Below are 24,563 nucleotides of genomic sequence, written 5' to 3'. Positions count from 1 at the left end.
TCTTCACACACTGAAGTTTTCCTGTCATTGGCCTGAAGAGGCAGAGAGGGCTGTGTGTGTGTGTGTGTGTGTGTGTGTGTGTGTGAGAGAAAGAGAGAGAGAGATAGAAATAAAAAAAGAAAGCCTGGGTTCTCTTACATCCATATAAATCTCCTCAAGCTCTGCACTTCAAACAATCAGCAGTGCATTATGTGGTCTGGGATGGACACGGTTGATTGATCCTTTCTCCTTCTACCCTTGAGGGTCCCATTGCCAGCCAATGTGTCTTCATCCCCTACAATTAATCTAATCAGCCTTAATAAAAGCATCCATTACGGAGGCAGCATCGACAGGCACTGGCAGAATGTTTACTGATGAATAATCAAACGCAGGAAACTACCGATTGGTCTGCTGATGCAAACAACCTCGGGAGCTGCCACGTTACTGACCATGAATTCTGCCGATGAGCTTATTAGTTTTCCTCTGGAATGAGCGGGCTTGTGAACCAGTTTTGATCTCAATCATCTACAACCAGCCGACGGTTAGCAAAAGTATTTATAAGTGGAGAGAACGACAACACTTCTCGACATACAGTACAAAAAACTATTTATACAAGACCACGGTGACTCACATTCTACCCCTGCACTTCCAGGGCTGCTTTGTAACACTAAAATTGGCGAGGCTTATACTTCCCCGCCGCCTCAGATAAGACAAAACATAACTTCAGGCAACGTGAACACTGGGGAGCAAGTAATTCTGATGTATTCATTCTCTGTTGCCTTTGATGAGTTACACCACTCAGTACAGTAGCATCTCAGTGAGTTTTGTTCCGAGACCTTAAGGAATGCGGCAAGAAAAACAGGAGTTCGGAGACACCACCTACGACTGACTTACACTGTGAATATGCCACAGACGCAAATGTCTTTTGTTCAAACAGAGTAAATAAGAGGTGAAGGTGATTCAAGCATCTTTAAGAATCTGTGTTCTGGGACTACCTTTGCATTATTTGGAGTTTCACTTTCCATTTTTCTTCCTGCCAGAAACAATGTGTCTTGTTTTCCAGGATACCTGATGCCCATCTCGTCTTATTACAACTTGCTCTGCCTGCTGTACAGTCTAACCGCCTGAAATATACAAGACAAGTACTGCAGTGAGGACGACGACACGCTATGTAGAGAATTTGCTGGAGCTGACATAAAACATGTCTGGGGCAGCAGGAGCCTGGAGATCAGAGACGAGGACTTGTGACCAAAAAAGCCGCTTTCTTTGAGTTTCCAGGTCAGCGGAGGAAAGATGTGGGGGTTGAGAACAAACGACTGACACTCTCTCCTCCCTCAAATATCATCGGTTAGGCCTTGATGAAGGAACTTTATTACGAGCCGTTGCAGCGGAGCAGCTTAAGGCCCAAAAAGTGGAGTCTGGAGGATTTGGCTGCTCGGGGTCCATTCCTGGTTAAATCAAATGATTAAGATAAGTGAGGTAAGTCAATAAACCATTAATATCTTTTGATTCTCATTTTCCTGTTCACTTCAAGGCCCGGTGAAGAACCAGTCAAAGCACCTTGAGCCCCTGTAATCTGACATATTTCTTACTGAAACAGCACATGTGGATGGGCTATCATCTCAAAGGGATTTCATCAGATCGCTCAGGGATTTGATTTGATCGCACGGAGGTGGGCGAGCACGAGACTCTGGAGAATCACAGTAATGTGGATTTGTAGAGGACCTATTGCCTCTGCCTTCCTCTCCAGTGAGAGCAATGGCTGGAGGCCGATGGACAAAGGCGGACAACGAATTTGTCTGCTAGCTACTAAAACCCACAAGCTAACAATCAAAGGACGTCCCAAACCATTTGAATGGACACATGTAGTGACACGCTGTTCTCCGGCCTCACAATGTGAACATTTTCACGGCTATTTAGAGAAATAAACAGACACGTGTGTAGTGGAAGCACTTGTTAAATTGTGTAAACAGTATTGGACAGAAAATTCTGTTATGATTAGAAAAAGATGAGATTTAGCAAGTTGTTGAAAAATGAATTAGTACAGGATCAAGAAAAGGGGATTCACAAAAGTATAGATTAGCTGTCGGATTAGTAACGCTGTGCTTCATGCCAAGAAACAACACAGATCCACCACCAAGACAAACATTAAGTCCCCACAAGAAGTTAACAGGGATTAACCAATAAACAGTCCACCTTAGGAAAAGAAAGAAAACTTGGCCAAAAGTCTGACAGTCTGACAGTAACAGTCTGAAGGCTAATATTCAACTTGGTTAGCACCAATGTGATTGCAGTTTTGGTCAAGCGTTTGTTGCTTTTGAATGCGCTCTATAAATAAACTTGACTTAACTTGACTGAAGAAGAAAAGACAGACGTTACGAACTGAATTTTCAAGCTAAAAGGTGAGAGCTGTGAAACCCTTCATGATTTCACAAGTCAAATCTGCCTGAATCCTGAGGGGGGGAAGCGAAGATGATGGTGTTAAGAGAGGTGCCGAGCCCTCTTCCCGATCAAGACACGGGGTGAGCACGACCGGGTGCAATTCCACAGCGAGAGGAAATTCATACGTTGCACATTTCATGCAATCTGCGTGAAGCAGATGGAGAAGTAAAAATGTTAATTATTTCACAAGATTTGTAAGTCTGTCTTCAATTAAATACTCCATCCCCACTGAGTACAAGTGTGGGAGAAACAGTGAGGTACATGTCTTAGCACGGTGGGCTGTTCACCGGTTTGTGCGGGATTATTGGGTCACGCAGGTGTTTTCTGAAGTCCTGGTCAGCATCCAGCCTGACAGACGCATGGCACCAAGCGGCGGCAGCAGGGACAGGAAGAGCAGGCTGGTTCACAAAGATAATCACTTCCTCTCTTGTGTCACTCGGGGCCCATTCCCCCTCCTGTCCTCAGATTCCCCCTGAGACGAACTGGGATTATGAGCTGTTACGAGTGTGCGTTTCTCTGAGCAACAAACCCGATAACATAATTGAAGTAACGGAAGAAAACATGCGCGTCACATATGAATACAGTACACCTTATTTACTCCATAGAGTCATCAATCATTCAATCGGACATCCAGACAGCGCTCTGCCCCCTGGAACACACACACACACGCACACACACACACACACACACACACACACACACACACACAGACATCTTCATTTTATTCCTCATATAGCTTGTTTGACTTGACTTGAACCCTCCAAGCAGGCGCTCCCTTTGTTTGCTTTTCATTTTCCCGATATAAAGATGATGGACAAGTGAAAATGGATTTATTTACAGTCAATAAAAAACCCCTTCAACTCATCTCTCAAGAACCGACTCTAAGCATATGGTACATCAAATACTAATCTAATCCAGCAGGAGAGCAATAAAATTGGTTTTACTATACCTATTAAATATGTCACAGCTCAGTATGAGAAGATATTGAATGAACAATGATAGGCACACCGGTAATTACAATAGCCATGGCTAGGAAAGGCCTCCCTGAGAAAAAGTAATTGGAAAAAGTTCCTGTTGTGTTTTCATAATCAGGATGAAATATTCAGAAGCAGAAAGGCAGCAGGAAGTAAGGCTTATATTTGATATTAAAAAAACATCAAGTGCTGTGGGAAGTGGACTTTTCAGGTAAAGTTATGGGTTAATTAAGCCTCATGTGACTCACTGACTCGTCTATTATGCGGTGAGTCAGAATATGACTCGAGGATCCATCAGTGTGGTGTGATGTGTGCCTGCCGGTGCATTCAGTGAAATTCAGCTATCCCGCTCAGCAGCCAGCCAGTCAGTCATGAGGACAAAATGGATACGAGCAGACTAAGAAAACCCCTTATGGCATGAAAAAAAGGGGAGCCTGAAAGGCACAAAACAAACTTTTAACAGCCACAATAAAGATAAAGTCAAAAGAACAAGGGCTGTCAAAAAATCTGCCGTAGAGGGCTGTCACTCAAGACAATCCCTCAGAGACGTGCAACAGAGAAAATACTCCGCTGCTGTCTTGTCGCCGCTCAGACACGTACAATCCTTCAGAGGGAGAAACAAAAGGACACAAAGACTGAATAAACTGTTTATTCTGGGCTATGTGGGAAACATAACAGCAGGTAGCCTGTGGTCAAAGCCCCAGTTGTAAAATGAATTTAGAATTTTTCAATAAAATGAAGAAAAAGACGTTTTCTTGATTCAGTGCTTTCATTTGTATGAATTGTATGTCTTCAAACCATCCTTAAGAAATACAAAATGAAAGGAGGGTTTTCCCCCAAACTTCTCCAGGCTTCAGTGCTTCATCTTTCTAGACTGAAAAACAATAAGGATTGTATATGTGAGATAGGAACAGGGAAACATTTTGTTGTGTGTGTCGGTGCTCTGTAAGATTACTGGACTTACTGACGATAAAGAAGAAAACTGAAGCTCGGGCAGGAGTGCCTTAGACCTGCAGTCTTTATAACAGCCAGCAGGAGGAAATAAATCTGATTGTATGGAAGCTTATGAGGAAATGATCCTTCTTCTCACTTCATTTAATGCCACAGTAAACAGTTTCCTCATCAGTTTATCGTTTCAGACACGTCTTTCAAGCTTAGATAGATGAGAGCAGCTCATCTGGGTATTTGTGACTGGTGGTAAATACACACACTGAGGTCTTTGCTTATTCAAAAGCATAACATTTGAAGAATGTATTTCTTCTAACTATAAGGAGTCCAAATCAAATGGCCTGTCTGGCGTCATGCATTAGGACGCACAACCTTGTGATTGGCAGGTCACAAGCAGGGTGCGTCTGCCGGTCCACAGTTAGATTCAATCAGGATATCCTCTGCACCACCACCCTCGCATCCAAAAAAAAAAATCAAGATGGCAAAAGTCACTGTTCCAAAAACGAGGTTTCAAACCAGTACTCCACAAACCAATTGGTGATGGTAAGGTAGGTTCACACTTCGACTCACATCAATCCCCAGCAGGAAAATTGAACAGCAGGAGGCACAGACATAATTTCAAATATCTCTTCAGCCTAGTTAAGGTACTATTTAATGAAGGGAAGAGTCTATTACCATACTCAGGGCTTCCCCCCGTGTATTATAAATTTCCCACCGCCAGGCTAAGCATCGTTTATCTATTTAAATGGCAACATCTTATGGTCAACACGTGATCACATGGAGGGTCTGAGGTCGGGTGTCTTTTCATCACCTAACGCCCCACAAACCACTGCTACTGTCACTACACGCTAACTAGGCTACTTGTGATTGAACATAACAGGATGTCACAAAGGAAAAGCCAAAAATCTTCCGAAGTCGGACAAACAAATGCGGAGACGTTGGGTCCACCATCACACCAGCATCAATATGGCAGCAAGCAGAAGCAAATGTAAATAATGCCACATTGTTTCATATGTAAATATATGTCACTGATTATAATGAAATATCTATTATGAAATATCTAATAGTTAGCTTGCACTGTTTTCATGTTGTGGGCCTGTCAATCGCTGCAGCAGTTGAGCCAGTGATTAATATGGAGCATGAAGCCATAATTGGTGGTTTTAAATGCCTTTTCTGGCTCCTAAAGCACATAATTGCCCACCAATTAACTTTGAACTCTGATTTAATGCAAGGCAGTATGGAACCACTCTAATCTCTACTACGTCATGGATCTGTTACCTATAGGGCACTGCCATCAGTCAGTTGCTGGCCTGTTTCAGGCCCCTGTCACAAAAAAAAAACATGCTTCACCGCTGGTGGGCCGCCATTCCAACATACCACCAGGCTTAGCAAGTTTTCTGGGCGAAATCCTGCATACTCTACCTGCTCTGACTTTATTTCAAAACATGTCCGAACTTTGATTATGAAAAATACCAAAAGGCTCCACACTGACCAGGAAAAGGTGTCCTCACCAGTGGGTGTCTGGGGAGTGGAGCGGTGGCTGAGATGTGGGCATATGGTGAGAGATATTCATCCACACCCTCTCTCTTTGTTTCCCTCGCCACCTCTCTCGCCCTCGCCGGCTCCCCTTTGAAGACATGAAGATGCTCTCTTCAAAGTCATGTGTTATTGGATTCAGAAAAGGCCAGTGCTTTTAACGTCAGGCAATTACAGCTCTCTCACTCTTGTGTCCGAAAATAAACCGCAGGAGCTTTCAAAGAGGTCCAAATAAACATGTGTGCTAGTGCATGATGGAGTGTGATATCAAACATGTACTGTACGCGCCTCCCAACGCTGCACAATTTCATTGAGTGCGTCATTAGTGCTTTCTGAAGTGCGTGTTATTATTTTTCTTTCAGTTGGTAAGTGTTTCCATGGGTAGTTGTAGCATGGCCTTCAGTTATAAACTCAAAGCTTGCTGTGATTTTTTAAACAACTCTTAGATCCCAAATCTAAACCACACTGCTGCAGGGGAGAGCCGAAAGTGCCATAAGATCAGAGCCAGATTTAACATTAATACTCTCATCTGCACATCCATCTTTGAATCAGCCGGACTCGTCCCTCTCTGAATATCGACTCCCTGCATCAGTCGTCATCAAGATGAAAGACTGTTAATAGCTCCTTCCAGAACAAACGGCGGTACGGAAGCTATGCAGCATTTATTCTCCTGCACTCGCTCCTCCAAATTACCTTTGATTAAACAACACAGTTTTCACTTTCGCTTTAATTGCCTATCTGAGCAAGCAAATTTTGTTAGTATAGCACTTTTCAAAACAAAGGTGAGCGAGTGCTTCCACGAATGAAGAAGAGGTGAAACAGGAGCTACAAGACACGGATAAAGAATATGCAAACAGGGAAAAGGTTTGGGTTTTTTGGTTACTCATTTCCTGTTTTATTTTGGTAGGTATAACCTCATGTGTCATGCCTTACTTTCCACTTCCTGTCTTTGTCTTTTTCTTTTTCCCGCTCTTTTGTACACCTGTGTTTCATTTGTTTATCAGCCCTTGTGTAATGAAGTTTGTGTTTGCTCTCAACTCTTCATTGGTTTGTCTGGGTCTCCTGCGTCTGTTCCCCATGGCTTTATGGTTTCACCCCTCTTTTGTATGACCCTTTTTTACCCATTTTCCTCTGCACACCTTGTTTTGTTTACGCTTGTGTTTTTCTCTCACTTCATCTGTTTTCATTCTGTTTTCCCCATGTCAGTCCTGTGTCTCCTGTGTTCTCTGCTCCTGTTTTGTTCTCCGTTTTATTCCTCATGCTTTCTGGCCTTGTGTTTGTTGCAGCCCTGCCTGTGTTCCCTTGAGTTTCATCCTGGTTTGTACTTTACTTTTAGTATTTCTCTTTAGTCTTTTGGATTTCACCCCAGCCTGTTTTGTCAGTGTTGCTGTCTGCCCTTTTCGTTGCCTGGATTTTGATTTTTGAACAACAGCACACGTTATTGAAGCTCACTTTTTGTTTCTCGACCTGACGCTGTGTCTGCATTTGGGTCCTCATCTTTTGGAAAGCCGTAACAAAAACAACTTTATTTTGTTGTATTTGAGATCTAGTATCAGGATTTTTTAAAGGAAAATCTGGATAAATGTCTAAAGACGGTAAATGGACAGACAATTTGTACAACGTATTAACTTCTGGCAGCACTGAAACTGACTCCACATGTGATTCTCTAGAGAACACTGATTTTATTTGGGTAAAACAGGATCTATGACCACAGCGAGACTGTATCTAAATCCTAGAAAAATTATTCAACCCAATATGTTCACTAGCACACACACACAGGCTCATCATTTATCATTGTTATCATCATCGCTGTAAAGTTGTACTTTGGGAAACACGTTTAATGTCTGTTTTGTTACCACATTAAAAATAAGTAGCATGTAAATGTCAGCAGAGCGGTTTTCCTAATTTCACAGATCACGGGTATCCTTAGATGAAAATCTGCTCGAGCAATAAACTTATGTTTATTTCTCCATCATTAACATTTTGTCTTTTTTTTTATTATTTCCATGTGGATTCCTTTCAGGAAGGTTTGCCTTTCTAAAGAAGGGGGAGCCCCTTTTCATCAGAACCATTCAACAGTTTAATCAAACACTAGGGAGACTGAGCAAACAAAAAGAAAGTCATTATTTTACACAGTGTGGTTGAATTCACTGAATTAACAGACATAAAAAAAATGCAAAATCTTTTTTCAAGACAAACATGACCATTTCTGCAAAACAGTTGTGCAGAGAGTCTCCGACTTCCCATTATCTTGTGATTTTAGGAGGGTGAAATCTTCGTCTCCAGTTTTCAACAGCAATAACAGATTAAAGTTGGGTACAAATTATAACAAAACTGAGCCGTTGTTTTTCTTTTAACAAACTGTTTTCTGCCAGCGCTGTCTCTCTGCTGTGTTTCATCATTCACATGTCTGCTAATTCATGCCACTAGGGATGCTGAGGGAAAGCAGGTTGAGACGCTGTGTACAGAGAGTAAGAGGGTCAAGAAATCTACTCCTGAATTTATGATACTACACCGCTGCTGAAAACTATAAGTTACCTCACTGTTAGCCTGTAGAAACAAACCACACTCGGCGAAGACTTGGGCGCCTTTTACTCACGAGCCCCCATTGTCTCCCTCTGTCACCTTCACAGTTGTCGCCTCTTAATGCTCACCACTCCAGCAGAAACCCACAAAGTGTTATTACGAGCATATGTCACTATGCTAATTGTCTGAATTTCGAGCGCTCCTCCATCACTTCTTTGCTTGCACATATGCTTGACATAAGGGCGCCTTCCCTGTGGTGCTGCCTGAGTGATGTCTGACAATAAAGTGTGGCATTACAATAAAGTAAACACGGATGACAGACACAGCTAACATGAGGCAACAAGAAAAAATAAATACACATACAGACGCTACAAAGCTCAGCTACCAGAGTGCAAAAAGGCAAGCAGCAACTTTTCCTTCAAGGGCGAGAAAACCTGTTATGAGCGTGCACACGCGTCTATGGTTCAGTGGTTGCTGATAGGCTCTTGCAAGACTCTAACTGTGCAGAGGAAGACTTTCTGTCTCTTAGTTATCAGTACTGTAGACAGACTTACTGAGAGAGCAAACTGAGCTGACAAGTTATGGCTTCCCATACCGGCTCAAAAACAAAAGTTCATGTTCAATTAAGCTTCAGCAAGACCAGACATTTTCAGTGCTGTATCTCCTGAAACCCTAACCCCTTGTCAGCAGGGTGGCTGAGCGAGTAGGAACACAACACTACACTACAGAAAGAGGTACAAGGTTCAAGACATTACGTCAGCAAGAGCAATTCTGCTTCACTCGCCACGAAGATGACAGCGAATCTTACACCTCTATATAGCTAGAAAAAGTATTTTCCCATGGAACTCATGCTGTCTGACACGATCAGTGCTGTAGTTTTATTTTCTGGAAAGATTTCAGGCAATATCCCTGACTGGTTCAGGCATTTTCGGGGGATTTCAACAGTGACATAGTTCAAATAATGCATCAATCTCAATAGATTTGGGGTGTCCACAAATTCAGACTCTGCACTGACAGTCTTTGTGAAAAGCCTGCATCAATTTAGTGTCATATTGCTTCATCAAAGCTGAGAGCAATATAATTCATCTTTTATCAGTTGTCAATGGATAAAGGTAAGATACCTTGGAGAAGTGAAATCAGCTGGAGTATTCCCCATCTTTTAATGTCAGACTTGAAGGTAACGATGCTGATTGATGTCGAAACAGTGTGCAAGACCTGGGGAAAAGTTACCCTAACTTTGGTGTTCATCATGTTTTCACGGAGAAACTTTACAAGGAAACATGGCAACGCTACAGACTGAATGTCTATGTGATCCGTTCGCCACTGTCTATCACAGGATTTTCCAGTTCCTGGGAGATTGTGGGGAAAGACAAAAACAGACAAGAGAAATGAGATCCTGCCAAAGATATTGATTCACTACAACACGAGAGTCCACTGGAGCATCGCATCGCGAGCTCCCACACACTGTATGTGTTAAAACACGATGGGTGGGAGCTCAATAAGTAGTCGTGGAACTGCATCTTCTCCCTGTCAAATAAAGAACGGGAAAGCCAGATAGATTTTACAGACACTTCCATCAGTTACGAGGGTGTAGCCATGTAATAGATCTGTCTGGCACCTAATGGTTCTTCGGCAATCTATTTACCAATAAAAGGAATCGCAGGTCCATCACAAGACCAATTAACTCATTATACAGTCATCTCCGGCAACAGATGAGATTTCACAAAGTTATCTGTGGTGCAAAGTTTCTTTGTGTAGCAAACAAGATTACATTTAGATAACAGGGGTGGGAACTGTGTTATTGAGAAGGCAACAAAACCCTTTTATTGTTGCATGAGCTTTTGTGTAAACATGTAACATTTGGAGCTATTTTCTTAAGTCTTAAAGTCTTTTAAGTCTTTAAAACCAGTAGAATAGAAGGAACATTTCAAGGGAGAAACACTCCGTTTCAGCAGGCAGCCTGATGGAGAAACTCAAAATGGGTCACGGTAAAGGAATGATTCCGTGGGAAATAGCTCAGTGCCCTGAGGGACACAATATACCATAATATAATGACACAGAGACCAGGGATTTAAGCAGCCACATAGGGGCAAAAGTGAGGGTGTGTTGCAGCGAGTCTCGTGTTAGGAGGCATTTTTATAAACCTGAGCTCCAAATGCTTTCCAGGAGGAGAAAAAAAGCATTCAGAGGTTTTTCATTGTGTGTCTGTTCGGGTTAGCTGTGATTATCTGACTCTTCTGCTTCAGCACTTCCACCTAATTACAGCACATGAATCAACCAATTAGAAAGAAGTCAGGGAAATACTGTGTGAGAATATGTCAACAGCTCAAGTAATCCAAACAGACTTCTTATCGTACAACACCTCTACTCCGAATCTATTGTCACCATAACTGCAGCTGATGGGGTGTTGTGACTGGGGAGGTTGGAGGTGTTGGCTGTCTTCATCAGTGAAAATCTCTCTGGCTATTCTTTGTTTTATAAACTTTTAAAAAGCTGCAAATATTTCCGAACTCTCACACCTGTCTGCTTATCTGTATTTGACAGGAAGCAACTTTGAAACGTTAAACAGCACAACTCACCATCATCATCTCAAATCTGAGTCTTATTTTTGCTCAAGCAAAGTGAAAGAAAGTCCAGGCGAAATGTTTTTTTCAAGGTCAGTTTGTCAATATTAAATAGTGAAAACTGAGGGATATCCTTGATTTTCTTTTCTTTTTTATTATTAATTACTATGCCCAGTGTTACGGTCAAGCCGTGTTTGGATAATCACAGATTCACAATGTGAAAAACCCATCAGACAAAACTGACATCAAACCAGATTATAGTTATATGTTTTAGAACATGTCAGCAGGGGAATCTTTTAATATAACTGAGTCTAGTCACATGGCAGTTCCTACCTCAGCCTCATGACTCATTACTTGCGGGTTACTGCAGCATTAACTCATCTCTAATTTATAAAAGCAGAGTATTTGCTAATTGGCAGCTGTCACTTTAAAACGCACAGACGGTTTCAAAGCAACTGCCCAAGGTGTCCATTTCTCTTGCATGCTACATTGACCATACCAAGGTTGGACAGAGAGAGTGAGTGGCACTTTATGGTCCCTGAAGACAACCTCGGCACACATGGTCACACACAAATGTTCATCAGCAGAGACAGGCATGTCACAGACTGCCACGTGTCATCAGACATGATGGAGGAACCCGACAGCCTGACCTGAACACAGAAGCTCCTGCAAGATGGAAGATGGAAGAAAAATACAACAACCTTCAGCTGGCCTCTCAGAGAGTACCAGTGCATTTATCTCACCAGTCCATTACCATCAGTCAGCACCACCTGGACACAACATGAGCAGAGGTAAGAATCATCAAGTGTGTGGGTCAGCTGCTTTATCCATTTAAACCATCAGAATCTGAGTTGTTATTGTGGTTATAATGGTTGACATTTCTTCTCCTGATGGGATGGTTGGCTGGAGCACTAAGACAAAGACAGTTATGTCACAAGAATACCAATTTAAGCTGGTTGGCAAATAGCAAACAAGGCACCAAATCTGGCCCTTTGACTGAAATATTTTGCCTCCTGCTGAAGTCTTGTCTGTCATAGTTAGCATTAAAAATGTTTTTTAACGTACCTACTGTAGATAACAGGTATTACAGCCGTAGTGCTGTGGGTGTTGTCCACCTCCCGTCTCTCCAGGTTCCACCCTGGTCCCAAACCTTCACCACAGTGAGTGGTGGATAACTCCTGATCCCTCTCATCAATCTAAGCCAGGGACTAGAGCTTCCTATCGGGCAGTGGCAGCATTTGGCCTGCACGCTGATTGCAGCCATGTGCGTGTGTGATCAGTAGGTACTCTGATCCCCAGTCTCGAGTTCTGGCTTGAATTTAATTCAACTATGTCTGTTGTTTCTGTTATAGGTCCTCTGAGAATACTTTTTGTTGTTTATATTGAAAATTACTTCTTTATTTTTGGTCCCTACATTTGTTTCTGTCTTCTTGGGAAAATTCATTTTTTTATACCACACGTCCTCCTGCCTTTTTAGGGAGGTAACACAGGGTTTATGTAAATCCCAGTGAATATGACCTTGTAACATCTACAAACCCGCAATTGCAAAAGACTTTGGCACTGTGTAAAACAAATGTAATCGTTTTTTTTATCCTTTCTGACAAATATTCAATTGAAAACAGTACAAAGATCAACTTGTTTCAAACAAACTGGGACAAAAACCCCTGTTTGTAAATTGGTAACAGATGATAGTATCATCACTGGGTATGATGGGGGACCCTGGAAAGGCTTGGTAGTTCACAAGCAAGGACAGGGACTAGGTTCACTTCTTTGCGAAACACATGATTGTACAGAGGAGATGATTACATGGTCTCAGGAACACTTCATTCTGTAAATAAACATTTGCTTATTATGTTGATAATGCATTTCCTGCTGCCAAATTAGAAGCATCATTTCTATGAGATAAGGTTGGTTGTATTCACCTCAATGATTAATGTAATTCATCTAAAACACGGATTGTTCTCTGCCATTTGGATATTAGCCTGTTAAACCCTAGTCAATACTATACCAATACACCAGCCCTTAAGAGGTAACAGTCTAATCATTTCCTGTAGTAAACTGAGATTAAATGAACAACACCTCCTTATTATACAAAAACCTTAGGGGGAACGGAAACCCATAAGCTGCAGCAGAGGGAATGTTAAAAGTCTCTTTATGAAGTGACTGCTGTGTTGACGCTACAATACCCTCGTGTACCCTCGTAACATATAGAACTGACAACTCAAAGACACGAGACTTGTCGTCACTGCCAAGTTCCCCGAGAGATTAGCCGAGGGAATGACTTCACACCTTGATTATCATCTGTGTACTGTATGCAGAACAATGGGCAAGAGTTGACTGTAATCGGTACACTTGTTATTTAGGCAGGCCAAATAAAATGAGACAGCATTATACAGGCTTCTGCATAACAATATATATCAATATAATGTGTTGCAAATGTGTTTATCTCTAAAACAACCACAACAGAGTCCTGCGAGAAAAAACTAATTATGTCTTCAAATTTACTTTAGAAAACTAAGGATGCTATTATAAGTCTGTGTAGATTGTCTTCAGGTGAGGAAGGCTTTAGAAGAAAATGTAACAGTTGTGTACACAAGAGCAACACGGACCAGGAAGAAGAAGAGAAGACACTGCACTCCTTCTTTTGGAGGAATTACTTTCACATTGAGGGTTTTTCCATGCGGATGATTAAATTGTCTCAGCACAGTGAATATCTGTTGTTCTAGAGGGTCAAGGATAGACAGTGACAGAGCTAAAATAAGCATCAAGGAACGAGCTGAGTCTTAGGCTGAATTAAATCCACAAGAATGGCAGAACATGAGCATCGAAAACATCAATTTTGTTTGTTAGGAACCATTTAAGAGCTGACAATAAAATATTTCAAGAGAGTTAGGGAGAGGATTGTGAGTCTCAAACAATTGCTTTAATGACGACAGTTTCTTCATGAATAACCTTTACCTGATCATTGAGCTGCTGTATAACAATATCAGATAGAATACAGGCTCGGAGGTTGAGCAGGGTTTCACAGACGACGACAAAAAGACGTAGCACAGAGAATATGCAAATACGTTGGCTTATTCCCAACAGAGCGAGACACACAGTAATAATGAGAGGGGCAGAGAGAGACAAGTAGAGCCATGGGCCAAGAGCCGGCTGCCAAACAACAATAAAAAGCACTTGCGTGTGATAGATCAAGCTGTGAGAGGAAGATGAAGGGCATGCCGGGGTCAGATAGATAGAAATCCTCTGTGATCTCCCCCATCTTTCACAAAGACCATCTGTGGCATTACAGGGGACACTAAGGGGAGATAGCTGGCACAGAGGGAAGATAGTATATAGAAAGAAAGAAGAGAAACCAAGAAAGAAACAAAGAAAGAAGGAACTAGACATAGACGGATGATGAGACGATGGGCCTCTGGGTACAGACATGTAAAAGACCGCCCACCCCTCCTACATTAGAGCAAAACAGCCAGACTGAAAGACACAAAATGACTACAAACTAGGGTTTGGCAATATGGTGAACTTTTCTGAGATGCCTACATCAGTCCAACAATCATATGTTTCCAATATATTCATGCAGATGTGTTGTCAGAACCACTGTGAGCCGACAGGGGACAATTACCCTGATTGGAAGTCATTTAAAGGCAGGAGAAGCTCAGAGTTGGTTTGTTTTTTTAACTTTCAGGATTAAGAACTTTGGGACTCGGATTCTACATTCAGGATGTGCTAATGCATCAACTCGCTGAACGAGCCTGTTGCCGAGCAGCTCTCACTTGGTCGTTAAAGGTGAACTACTAAAGGTCCACATAGTAAGAAAAGTCAATTTTTAAGTATAATTCTTCACACGTCAAATACTGATGTTCTGACTTTGGGACTATAGGAAGGGTCGGTCGCCATGTTTCAGCGTCAGCAACTGAGGAGTTGGGAGTGAGACTCAAAAATTTCTTTACAAAGTGGATGTTTCAACTAGCAAAATAAAATGACAAAAATCATTATCGCCCAATCCTACTACAATCAACACGGCTGCATTGGTTGCAGACGTTGTGTCTCTCACCCTGGTTGTTTTGTGTCTGTTACTTTGTGTCTCTCTAGTAGTTTTGTGTCTTTGTATTGTTGTTTTGTGTCTCGTAATAATTGTGCGTCTCTTCCTGATCGCTTGGCATCTCTTTATGGTTGTTTTGCATCTAACTGTAATGTTTTTTAGTCTTTGCAACTATTTTGCGTCTCTATGTAGTTTGCAATTCCTCTTGGTTATGCTGCATCTCTCTCTGTAGTCATTTTGTATCTAGTTGTTGTAGTTTTGCATCTTTTTGTAGTTGTTTTGTGTCTCTTTGTTGTTATCATTACCAATTAATTCACTTTGTGTGTCTTTGTAGTAATTCTGTGTCTCACTGATGTCATTCTGTGCAACACTCATCATTTTGATCACTTTGAGTCTCTTGGAAGTCATTTTTGGCCTCACTGTTGCCGTTTTCAGCGTCTTTGTAGGCAGCCATTGGACAATTCTTTGTTGTTATGTGGAATCCCTCTGTGGACATTTTGTGTGCACTTGTAGTTTTACATTTCTTTGTTTATCTTCATAGTCTCTGGTCCCCCATTGACCCTTTGGGCTCCTGGGCCTGCGCTCGGCCGGGCCATTCAGTAATCCATCCATGGAACTAGACGGCCTTACAGGACATCTGGGATATGGCTAGTTGACCTCTCGAGCTTCTGCCCTGCATGGCTGGCTGAACACACTGCATCCTACCAATTGTGAGAGGGGCTGGAGGTGGGGAAGCCCTGTGCTTGGTGTGAAGCAGGCCTTTCTCACATTAATCATGGTCGGATGGAACACTGAATGAACCCGAGCAGTCGCCCCTCCCCGCTCTTCAAGATGATGGAACGCCACAAACCGCTGCAGGCTTTATAGGTGAACACGGTACGACTGTAGACACCGTAGATTACTCGGGAAAGAGTACAAAGCAATATGTGAAGGAATTTTATTTTGGATTAACACACCAACACTTTGAACTGTTTCACTTGTCTACTGAAGCTCGCTGGATTTTACCTTCTTCTAAAAATCAATTAAAGAACAGATTTACCAAACCTTAGAAGAGTGTGACGACTGATGAGTATTTAAAAATCTCTCCGCCTCTCCCTGTGTCTCCCTTGCTATGGATCAATAACTCTTTTATACTGTCTATAATTGAAATGCAGGGAGCCTGAGGTGATTTGCTTGGCTTTAATTTCCTTGTTCGTTATGAATACAAATATAAGCTCAAGGACATCAGATCTCCATTCATCTGCAATCACACGCAAACACAGACAAGAATCCCTGCACGTATTAACCGAGATATACTTCAGTTGTATATGTTCCACATAAGCCTTCATCCATAAAGCACATAAGTCTGTTTTAATCCATTGTTTATTATCAGAAGTTTTGTCTAATAGTATAATAATATATAAAAAGAAACTCTTACTGTGTGCATGTTTATATATTCAAATGCACAGTAACATTTAAAAAAATTCAGATAAAAAAAATAAAATCAACAAATTATCACATTTGAGAAGCTGCATCCCATATTTATTTATTTATTCTTATGCATTTGTTTGCCATTCTTGCTTCAAATAAAGAATACAATGATTGATCGGTTGTTGCACATTGTTAAATGAATGACTAATTGATAAGTTGTAAAGAACATGACACATTGCATTTGAGAGACTTGTAAGCTTTTAGATTTAGGACTAAACTCAAATATAACATTCTTGATCAACACGTTTCTCTACTGAAGCAAATTCAAATCCGGAAAGAGCTTTTACTACGGCTGAGAAATGTGCAGGGTCCTATTTAATAATAGGCATAAAGGCACCACCGACTTCCCATTTCCCCCCTCACTGTCATCGTGGACATGTACACTTTACCCTCAGAGAAAGGCGAAATTACAGGGGGAAAGAGCGGCAAATGGCGACGGCATGGTAAAATGAGGAGGAAAGAGCAAAAGGAGTGCAGGACCTTGTTAAAAGCGCCTGTGTGACAGCCAAGGAAAGGCTGCAGCTCAGAGTCATTAAATGTGGCTGAAGTTGGAGAGACTGACTCGGTAGAAAAGAGACGTACAGACAAAAAGAAAGGGTTTCAGGTGTGGGTTCTGCAAAATGAGAGCGCACTGGCTCGGAAATAGATGAAAAAGTGCAAAGGTAACCAATATTGTAGAAGCGTAGAAGATATGTGAATGAGACAGACGAGGGAAAACCAACAATCAGCTTGTGAAATTGAAACTGCAACGATCTAGTTTAACTAGAGCTTTTACTGGATCTGTGAAATTCCAACCTTTATCTTTAGCGAGAAGAGTGCTGCAAACTGCAAATAACATAAAAGATAATAAACGTATGGGGGGAGAAACTCGACAGCTCACATCACAGCTTGCATGGAGGATGGTTTTGACACTTTTTGTTATGTATGTTCAGAGACAAAGCACACTGATCATGCTCACTGCAAATGTACCGGTGACAGCCAGAAGGCTAATTTTCAAATGTTGTCATTTTGGCTAGATGTTAAATTAGCCAGTAAAACAACAATACACAGCATGTGTAGCACAAGGGAATAACACAGGCACTTTCCTCTGTTTCTCTGCTCAAATAGCTAAAAGTTCAACATCATATTTGCATCTCTCTGCTGCTTAGACAGTCTTATTTTATGCAGGGGCAGTAAGATGTGTTCGTTATGTTGATTTTGCATTACCAGTAACTTGACACAGCAGAGGAGCAAGACACTGTGACACTGTGATCATCTAAATGAAATTCTAATGAAGGACATGCATCACTTCCTGTGAATCTCTCATGCTTGTGAGGGCAATGTAAATCTTGCCCAGGAGCGTGGGATTATCACTTTAACACGTCGCAGTAAATCTTCTGAACCCATAATCTTGGTAACTTCACTAGTGTTTATTGTTTCCTTATTCATCTCCCCCAGGAGAGGCTAGTTCTCCGCAAAGAAGCACTGAGTTAAATACTGTAAGGTCTGTCAACGTTCACATTACAGTAAGTACAGTTTATATTGTAAAATTGAACTGAGACGATGTGAACGGTATCTGTTGTTTTTCACTCTTTCAGGCTTCACGGTAAACTCACAGGACTTTTTGACCTCTGTAACATCACAAATATTTTACCTCATTGAGTCTTCAATCATTCAGCTCAGTCACGGACACTGAGTCTGGCAAATAGCACAAATGAATAATTCAACACTTGAAGCAGCCTATCAGAGAAACTAACTCCTCTGGTGTTTGGAGGCCATCTCAGATAGCGGCGTAAATCCAACAGTCGCCACACGTTTAATGAATAAGAGTCTGGATAAAATAGCTCGACAGCTTTTACGTTTGGAAATAAGCTTTCTGATCCTTTGAATCTCCAGGCACGACTCGGGGTTCAACAAAATTTCCGGTTTGATTTCAATGCAGAGGAGTGGCACTGATACAATTCACAAAACATTCAGCTCTCAAAGAGTTTTTTCAGACCGTGACACATTAAAAGCATTCCCCAGACACCAAGTATACTCCTCCACCGCTTTTTCTGTGGTGTCAATCAGGTGGGAATTCAGTGTTCATTTTCTATTTTGGTTTTCAATGTGTCACTTAATGAACTTCAAATAACTCCTCGACTTGCCGTGTCCCACATTTACCCATTCTTCCTCATATGACTGCACAAAACCTTAAGATCTTCCTCCGCGCCGCTGAAATAAAAGAGGAGAAGACGAAAAATGATCTGGGAACGGAAAAGATGCAATGTTACAGTTGAGGATTTTAATGGTATGAGTAGCTTAATACAAGATGTACTTTGGGATGAATTGCAGCTCAGGTTCAGCACTTCTACTTTGCCAGGCAATTTTGGTAAAAAGGTAAAGCAGCGTCTCCGCTCGCTCGTTACGACGCTAAAAGCACTGCGTTCAGAAAAATAATCATCCTCTTTTAATCCGTGAACACACTGACAAAGATTGAGATGTCTTCGCAAGCTTTTGAGTGTTCCAAAGTCATCCTATCAAGGAGGGTGTCTGGGGAGCAAAACACTGCAGGGAGAGGACTCTCATTTGGCTTCAGTTCTCCTATGGCAGCCATGTTCCCGAGGCTGATGGATGAAGGCAGAAACTCATCTCATGACTAATTATTTATCTTCCCTCCAGAACTGTTGTGTCTGGGAGTTGGAAATAACACAACCCACTGCTCTGACCAAGTCATAAACAAACCAGAATGATGGAGGTGACTGAGTCTCCTCTTTGCTCCCTTTCCCTCACAACACTGTAGAGCATGGCTACCACACATACAGCCCACAGACAAAATCTGGTAGGTTATCTTTTCTCTTCTTTACGATCGTTCAGTTGGTTTATCTGAAATGAATTCTGTTTGATAAATAGTGATATTGTCTTTATCATGAATTTTAATACGTGCACTGCAGAGCGTTTGCATTCAAAAACATCATTAATGCCAATTAGCGCTGTCACTTATGATGCTGTGAACACACATCAAAGTACCGCTAACATTAGTGAAACACATTTCTAGTTTTTTCAATGAACAACTTGCATTAAAGCTCGAGCATTAACCAGAATAATAAAAGAAAGAATTATAATGAATTATGTTCACAATAACATGACTAGAAATGGGACAACATAAGTTTTTATAGTAGCTCGCAATAAAAATGACTCCAGATGAGTTTATTTCAGTGAATTGAATCAGGATAGTCACGAGTATCCTCACAGAAGTGAATTGTAAAAGCTGTCTGGTTCACCGACGGGTTATCATGCAAAGCACTTCATGTTTAACAAATAATGTCTGATTGACTAAACGACTGATTGATGTGACCCCATCTCCATGACCACCATCCAGCTCTGCTCGCTCAACAGTTTGTTTTTCATTAAGAAGCAAGTTCACTAACATAAGATGATTTCTATCTGTGACGCAATAAAAATATTTGCCTTGTCAACAAATCACACAGTTGGCTCACAAGTTTGCCAAAATAAATTTTAAAAAATGTATTTACAAATACTGAAATTAACCAGAACAATGGGAGTCTGGAGGAAGGGGATGAGCGATTATCAGACTATTGGCCAATGGAATCCTTCCTTCATCTAACATAAAAAAAACTATGCTATTCTTAAGGTCACGTTGTAATGCTGAAACAGTGATGTGTCTCGCCCAAACTATTGCCTCACTATCTTACTAAGAGCTGCTACAATAAGTCAGTCAACAAAGACATGATAGGGTAAACATTCAAGTCATTTTTCAAACGCAATGACAGTCACGAATAGAGTTTTTACAGTTCGATGCTGTATGTGATGCATGTGGGAGGACTGCGAGGTACTGTGGTAACACTACAAATCTTGTTAAGCATCTGAGATTTAATCACGATACAGAATATGATGAAGTTATGCAAAGTCCTGAGTCCTGTGGCAGTGGCAGGTAACAGAGAGAGGGAGAGATTGTAGCTATTGGGAATGTTCATCACTGTCAACTGATCTAACCCTCACATGTAAAAGTGAGGGTTAGTTCAGTTCGTGTGCTGATTCTTAAAATTCCAGCATGCTGTTCTATTGAGCTTCAATATTTAAATATCATCGATACCAGCCTGGGTTTTCCTTGGCATCCGATCAGAAAGGAAATCTTTGCAGAAATGCGTGACAAAAACTACGGTCTGTTCTCTTCATGCAAAAATGCATTCTGAATTTCAGTCAACAATAACACAAAGTTTCAGTATCCGGAGTCAAATAAAGGGACATCTCTTCACAGCGACAGTGTTTGCATCAGCAGTGTTTTCTTGGTGTGGCAGAGGTGTAAATGTCTGGAAGTCACATGTTTTTTCACAGGTTTGTTGCTGTAATAAATCACCCACAATAAACCAACACATGACTGCCAGGATGTAGATACAATTCAATTTGTCTGACTGTTGAAGCCTTACATTAGCTCCACAAGACGCTCTCGTTGCACTTTTGCGCAGGAGAAGGATGTAGTCTATTCTATTACAGTGTAGTCGGTTTCACTTTACAGGCAGTTTTGAAAGGGGGAATGAGTACAGAAATCAATAACTCTTTAAAAGAACACATGGTTGGTGAGTTTTGCGTTCAAATCGACCGGAAACATTGTTTCTCTTTACTCCTTTAGGAATATCTTTAAAGGTTCTCCCTGTGTGGTTTCGGACTAAAGAGTGGTGCAACATAGGGCTGGGCGATAAAACAATAACGATATGTATCGCGATAGACACATGATCAATATCAATAGAAAATACATTCAATAATTTCACTGAACTCCGTTAGTAACAAGTGGTTTGCGGGCGGCGAAATACATTCAACATTTAAATGGGTTATTTTTCAATTTTTTTTTATTTCAAATGTGAAAAAAAAAAATCAATAATTATCGATATCGACTGATATGAAACATTTATATCGCGATACATTTTTCAGCCATATCGCCCAGCCCTCGTTCAACAGTCCTACCACTGGTGTCACAGCATGCAACTGCCCAACAGGTGGCGGTAACACTTCAAGCTGTGCAGTAATGAGTCAGCAAAGGATGAGAAAAAGAAGAATTCTAGCAAGTAAACAAACAATAGTGGATTTGAATGAAGTCTTTGCAAAAGTTTAGAAGAAGAAATGCACTCCTCAGGATGCACACAGGTTTTGGTGAGAAAAACTGGATCAAAACTTCAGAATGTTGACAAATGATAAGGATTTTGTTTTGTTGATGATCCAGACACGCAGTTTAGCCCAAAGTCAAGGTCAAGAGCAAGGTCAACTTTATTATCCCACTAGTGGGAAATTCATGTGGTCACCATTGTACGCTACATTGCTATGTACTATTAAGCATCAAAGGAAAAACATAACAAAGCATTTAAGAGAAAAAAAGAAACAATGACATGACAGACAACACAGTAAGAACATTGAGGAGACATGACAAGCAAGTGTGAATAAACAAAATAATTGAATGTTCATTTGGAAGTTTTTAGTCTATTGTTGTACCGTCTAATTGCTGTAGGCATAAAAGACTTGTTGTACCTTGTGGTCCTAATTTTACTCTGCAGGATTCTGCCACTTGACCTGCTACTTCATAAAAAAGTCAGGTGAAGCGGGTGGGTTGAGTCATTTAGGATTTGATCTATCTTTTCTAAACTGAGGTCATTGTGCAATTGAGCTACAGATATCTGATCAACTCCAATGATCCTACTGGCTATTTTGACTATTCGTTGCAGTTTCTTTTGATCCTGAATATACATGTTTCCAAAGGCACAAATAAGGCTGAAGGATAAGACGCTCTGCAAGAGAGTTTTGTAAAACATCTTAAGATAGCAGCTATCTATCTTAAAATGATTCAGTTTCCAAAGAAAAAACATCCTCTTCTGCAATGTTTTGGTCTTATTTTGAGACCATACATTGAATGTCAGTTTGTTGTCAATTTAAACACCCAAATATGTTAATGTTGAGACCCACTCTACAACTTCACTATTAATATTTGAGGGCGGAACTATAATTCCTTTTTTTGTTAAAATCTAAGACCATCTCTTTTGTTTTCTTCGCATTAACCTCAAGGAAATTGTTTGTACACCATTTGATAAAACCCTGCATCTCCCTTTCAAAACCCTCTAGGGATGCAGTGTTAGACTTTAAAAATCCCACTAAATAAGTGTGGTCTAAAGATGTTGCTTGGCAGTTATTGGTGTATAAGGTGTATAGAATAGGGGACAGAATGCACCCTTGTGGTGCCCCTGTGTTTCTGGCTTTTAGGGATGAGACGCATGAACTGAATTTGACTTGTTGACAGCAATAAGTCAGAAAGTCATAAATCCACAAAACTATTCTTGGATTTACCCCGAGGTGTACCAATTTCTTTACCATCAGGTGTGGTTGGATTGTGTTGAAGGCACTGTTAAAGTCTATGAACACAATCTTGACAAGACTCTTTGCCTGTTCTAGGTGCTCATATATGTTGTTTGTCAAAGTCAGCAGTGCATCTTCAACCCCTCTCTCTGCATGATATGCAAATTGGTTTGGGTCTAAAATTGGTGAGACCTCACATAAAAGCTGTTTTAGAATAATTTTTTGAAAACAGTTAATTACTGTAGATGTAAGGGCAACTAGGCGCAGGTCATTAAGTTCCCTAGGTTTATTGTTTTTGGGGTACGGACACGATCAGAGATTTCTTCAACAGACAAGGAACTATGCCAGTGTCTATTGACAGCTGGAACAGTGTCTGTTCCAACAGATCTGCACACATCTTTAATCTCCTACTGCTAATACCATCAGGCCCACTAGCTCTACTGGGATTTACATGTCTGATATAATATTTAACATCATCTATAGAAATGTCAATGTCCACACACTTCATACCACTGATTTCTTTATGAACCAAGTCCTGTTCAGCCATGAAATCATCTATGTCAAATCTACAATAAAAATCATTCAAATCATTCATTATCCAAGTCCACGGCTCTGACTGTGGTACAGGTTATCTCTCAGACCACAGGGTGCGCTATAGAGACCGGGATTTACTGCAGGCCTACACTCTGTTTAAAACTAAGCAGACACCTAGCAGGAGGCATTCCATTCTAATAGAGGGAGGTCTGAGTCCTCCAGCACTTTGAGCTCCTCTAATCTCTTATTCATTTATTCAAGGTGAGAGGAGAGCTGCTACAAGCAAGAGTCCGGCGAGTCAGAGGAACAGGGTTGAAGGGGGGGAAGAAATCTCTGGTTAAAAGAAGGGAAAGAAAGATGGTGGGAGAAAAGCCCCGACTCTCCCTCTCATCCTCCGATGAACCCATCAGTGGATCCCGCGGAGGAGAAGAAAGGCTCTGGTCCTGGAGCTCCACACAGACCAGGATCAAAGGGAATCCCTATCTGATCCAAATGTCCTTTGAATGTTTAATGGTAGCCAAGACATTGAGGTGAGGCTTGAATAAGATGTGGCTCAAGAGAGCTCTGATCAGAGGTGGCCTGTCATTTTTCAGATCAGAACGTCACATCGGGAAACTTTTTTTTTTCTGAGAACATAAACTGTATAAATGCATAATTCAAAATACAGAGTATATATATATATATATATATATATATATATATATATATATAGCTTAGTGTCGTATGATTGGATCTTCAAAGTCCTACTCCCTTTACGTTATGTCTTGATATTGTCAGTCACTGAATTAATAAGCAGCTGCTGAAGCTGCACCATCTATTCACATTTACACAGTAAAGACGACAGCAAACACATGGCTGTTGAATAACGGAGCACTGAAATAATGAGATCCAATGCATACAGCATACGCCTACATACATATATTTACAGACACACAGAGCACAGTGTAACTGACATTCAAAACTGCAGTGGGGCTAATTAATTTGTGTCACTGAAAGGTTAAGTACAATGTATTGCTGTATCTTTTTTTTCCTTTCATTTATCAACCATTATCCAATTTCCATACGCTCACACCTACATTACTGCAAAAATACCCACATGTGGATATACATCCAATCGCGTACGGATGCTGCTAATGCACAGAAACCTACATGGATTATTTCAGCTCTGACAAAACCCTTCACGAATTCAAGGAAGCTTTTGTGTCCCGAGCCGTGTTCCCTCAGCGG

The 24,563-nt window shown here is 41.1% G+C and overlaps 1 protein-coding gene across 4 annotated transcripts in view; it reads right to left on the bottom strand.

Moving 5' to 3' along the window:
• LOC115568979 (ecto-NOX disulfide-thiol exchanger 2-like) overlaps positions 1 to 24,563 on the bottom strand; it is a 179,201-nt gene that overhangs the window by 92,540 nt on the left and 62,098 nt on the right. The gene's annotated exons all lie outside the window — the stretch shown is intronic.

This window comes from Sparus aurata, chromosome 18, assembly GCF_900880675.1.
Source record: "Sparus aurata chromosome 18, fSpaAur1.1, whole genome shotgun sequence".
NCBI classification, from domain to species: domain Eukaryota; kingdom Metazoa; phylum Chordata; class Actinopteri; order Spariformes; family Sparidae; genus Sparus; species Sparus aurata.
Note: the sequence above shows the minus strand (reverse complement) of the source record. Positions and strands in the feature narration are given on the sequence as shown.